The 3828-nt window shown below is 54.7% G+C and overlaps 1 long non-coding RNA gene across 1 annotated transcript; it reads right to left on the bottom strand.

Moving 5' to 3' along the window:
- Positions 1–892: 892 nt before the first annotated feature.
- Positions 893–2276, bottom strand: LOC121140413. The gene is made up of 2 exons (XR_005877245.1): positions 1990–2276; positions 893–1220 (listed from the first exon to the last, which is right to left on the bottom strand). It is a non-coding gene; the product is annotated as an uncharacterized LOC121140413 (long non-coding RNA).
- Positions 2277–3828: the final 1552 nt, after the last annotated feature.

A 3828-nucleotide genomic window follows, 5' to 3' on the forward strand; every position in this document is an offset into this window, starting at 1 on the left:
CTGGGAATAGCATGAGGTTGCACGACTGCCTGCAACCTTTCAGCGGGAACCTTCGTATCCAGTCTAACGCTAGCTTAAGTTTTGATAAAGAAGCCGTGGTGATGTCTCGGGTGGTGGAGCTCCAGGACCCGAGTGATGGGATATAGTTACAGGTGCTTAGGCAGGAGAGAAGCTCCCAGATCCGGAGGTGCAAGCACTGTTCCCTTTCTGAGGTCGTCAAAGCAATCTATAAATGTGGCATTAAGCAAAATGGCCAGCGATTTGGCTCTTGAGTTAAGGATAAGCTTTCATTGATAGTGGGATTAGAAGTCAAGTTTCCTGTCCGCCCCCAAGCGGAGACTTCACACTTGTTTTCATGGTCCTAGCTCATCGTCCTTAATCCCGGGGCCATGGAGACTGATAAAAAAAAAAAAAGCCAGGTGCACTTGGAAACCCAAAGACTAGGCTCTGGAGTCACACACCAGCTAGAGCTACTGACCAGAAGCCAGCTACAGTTTTGACCAAAGGGACAGAGGCTGAGAGGCGACTCCGCCCTGTGGAGAGATTCATTCCAATCATGGAGCAGCCTCAGGGAGACCCCCCTACCTTCTGGAGCAGGAAAAATGGAGGATTGACTTCCACTCGGGAGCTCTTCCTCTGGGCTTCCCCCTCCAGCCTCCTCCCACCCCCTCAGGAAGGAGAGGTTCTTTCCCGCCTTCCCAGACAGAGTTTGTTCTTGTAATCTGCAAACACGGGGCCCTGGCCCAGTTTGCACAGTTCTAATGGACGGAAACCAAGGCCCTGCTTGGGTCAGTCGCCAGGCCTCTTTGCTCCTGGAGTTGGGCAAGCCAGTTGGGAACTGGACCAGGCCAACATGGGGCAAAGGGACAAAGACTAGCCAGTACGCTTCACGGTAGCCAAAGAAGATTCTTCATCAAGGAGTTCCCAAATCTTTCCTTAAGGAGCGAAGGAAAAGGCAGCTGGGACACTGAGTCCCTTGGAGCTCACGTGCTCAAACCATTCCTGAGAGGGGAGACCAGCAATTCAACAGCCAGCAGGACCCCTCCCCCACCTTGGGCCTAGGAGCTACCCCCCCCCCAAGCTCCTTCCAGAAGCGGGTGTAGAAACAGAGGAGGAAATGGGGGAGGGGAGGCCCTGGCTCAAGTTCTCTCCACTCCCCCTCCTCATTGGCCACCATCTTCCGGCCCCTGCCCGCCAGAGCAGCAGGGATGGGGCCCAGCCTGTGGAAAGGAGAGAAAGGGCAGGTGGGGGTTAGCTGGAGCAGCAGGGGCAAGGGGCTGGCTCCAACTGTCTCCCCATGCAATCCCCCCACCTCCTCCTGCAACCATGGCGACGGGAGGAGGAGACCAGGAGGGTCCTGAAAGCCCTGTTCTGTGAATGGGATGAGAGGGGCAGCTGGGAAGTGTGGGGTGAGGGGCGCTTTCCCTCGACACCCAACTGTGCCCCTGCCACACCTCGAGGCTGGACCACACGCGCTCGCACGCACAAGCAAACTCTCAGCCATACTTGCTACACAACTCACCCCTCAGTCGACACTCACCCCAACTGGAGGGTGGGGACACAGCTCCCCACGTCCTCGCACCCAACCGCTACTAGCCAAAGCCAGCCTCAACACCGCTACAGCAAATGGGGCTCACCTCCTAAGTTCTGGGGGTGATAGGTTCCCTGCAATGCTCTAGCTGCTCTCGGAACACACCCGCCAGGTCCCCCCGCGCCCCCACACCCTCCCAAACCCAGGGACAGGCAGACGGCTCAGGCTTAGAGCCCCCCACCCTTTCCCACCACGCCCCCATTGGAAAATGACAGGGAGGCCACCTCAGGGAGACACGCCTGGTGCTCTCCAGATAGCGTTTCGAAAGGAAAATTAGAGAAGATGCCTACGAGTGGAGAATGAGAAGGGGAGGAAAAAGCAGAGGAGAGAAAGAGGCGGGAGCCCCCCCTCCCCTCACCGAGAAGAAAACCGAAAAGCGCCGAGCTCCCAATACCTACGCATCGCTCTTCTTAGGTTCCTCTGCCCGCCACCTCCTTCTTCCCGGGCTCTTTCTCTGCCTTTCCCTCCCTTTTGGCTCCCCTTCCTGGCCTCGCTCCCCTTCTCACGCCCTCTCGTACCCAGCCAGCCTCTCTCTGTCCCCGCCGGGCTCGAGTCCCCGCCAGCTGCCCCTCCACCCGCCGGCCGGGACCGAAGCTCCGGGATGGGCTGGCCGCCGCGCTCCGCTCCTCTAGAGATCTGGCTCTTCCCCCTGCGCCCCCTTTCTCCTTCCACACTCCCTGCCGTCCATCTTGAATACTTGGGATTCTTGAATGGAGTGAGCAGGATCCGCTCCCCCAGGCTCTCATTGGCTGTGGGTTAACCCTTTTGAAACGAGATCCTCCCTCCCATTGGCTGCCAGGCTCCCCTCTTCTCCCCCAACCCCCATCCTCCCCGCCTCTCGACAGTCCTCGAGGTCAGGGCGCTCCCGGGCGCCCCCTCCCCTGGCCTCTCGCCTCCTGTTCCCTATTCCTACCCCATTCCAGGACGCCCCTCTCCCAGCCTTTTTTCCACCACACACAGACACTCGCGCGCGCGCGCGCACACACTCACACACACACACACACACCACTGCAGGTGTGCGGGTGAAGGCAAATCCAATTCCCGCCAAATGCAACTCCCGGAGGGGCTGGCCGAAGAAGCCCTGTTCCCAGATGCCCCTGGTGCTGGACTTGGAGACCTCTGAAAGATGCAGCGGCCAATTTCCTGCCTCTCTTCAAGGCCCTCTCTGACCATAAGTACTGCCCTAGCAGGGAATTTTCTCCCTGTTTTAGCCTCACCCAACGCAGTGCGGGAGCCTCCGAATATAAGCGCCCCCTCGGCTGGGCAGGAAGCTGGTAACTCCAGAAAGAAGAGGTGTGGCTATTCAGAAGAGCTAATCCCGAGTGCCTCTGGGCAAGCTTGACCTGATCAGGAATGCGCAGCATCTGAAGCCCTGGTCAGTCACAAGCATCTCTCTGAACCAGCCTCGCCCCCACCTCTATCCCGCCTCCTCCAACCACCAGCACCAGCACCAGTTAGGATCTTTGAGCTGGGGGTATCCTAGAGTCTCAGAAGCAAGGAGGGACCAGGAGGATGTGTCCCGAAGTAAGATAACTTGGATCTAGACCCATGTTTTTCTGTAACAAGCATTCCTTCTCTAGGCCTAAGTCTCCGCTTTCGTAAAAGAGTGATCCAGAACAGAGCTGTCATATGGAATTTTCTGGATAAGAAAAGGAAATGGTTCTATATGTGTGTCATCCAAGATGGTAGCCACCTGACACAAGCAGCTACTGAGCATTTGAAGTCTGGCTGGAGTAGAGGAACTGACTTTTAATTAGCTTAGTATCACTTTAAATTTTATCAGAATATATTGATTGTAAAACGAGTCTCCTTATGACTTTTTGTTCTTTACATTTATTTTGTGTGTGTTTATGTTTTGTTTTCCTTTAAGACAGCGTGTCACAACCTCAGATTTGCTGTAAAACTGAGGTGGCCCTTTATTTTCATACAGTGGCTACTTTATTTGACAGTATAGTATACATCTGGAATCTTTGTCCTGATGAGTAACAGAGTAGTCTTGGATGTTTGTTTCTTTGGAGGGTGTGTGTGTGTGTGTGTGTGTGTGTGTGTGTGTGTGTGTTGTTTGGGGGATTTTTGAGACAAAGTCTTGCTATGTGGTCCAAATCCAGTCCCAGCAGTCCTTATCTTTCAGTCTTCCCAATGTTGTGATTAACCCACCATTTGCCACCACTTTGGGTTTTGATTTTTTTTTTTTTTGTCTTTTGTCTCTTAGTGAAGAAATCCTTTTATTTTGTTAG

Source organism: Mesocricetus auratus, unplaced genomic scaffold, assembly GCF_017639785.1.
Source record: "Mesocricetus auratus isolate SY011 unplaced genomic scaffold, BCM_Maur_2.0 Super-Scaffold_100004, whole genome shotgun sequence".
Classification (NCBI taxonomy): domain Eukaryota; kingdom Metazoa; phylum Chordata; class Mammalia; order Rodentia; family Cricetidae; genus Mesocricetus; species Mesocricetus auratus.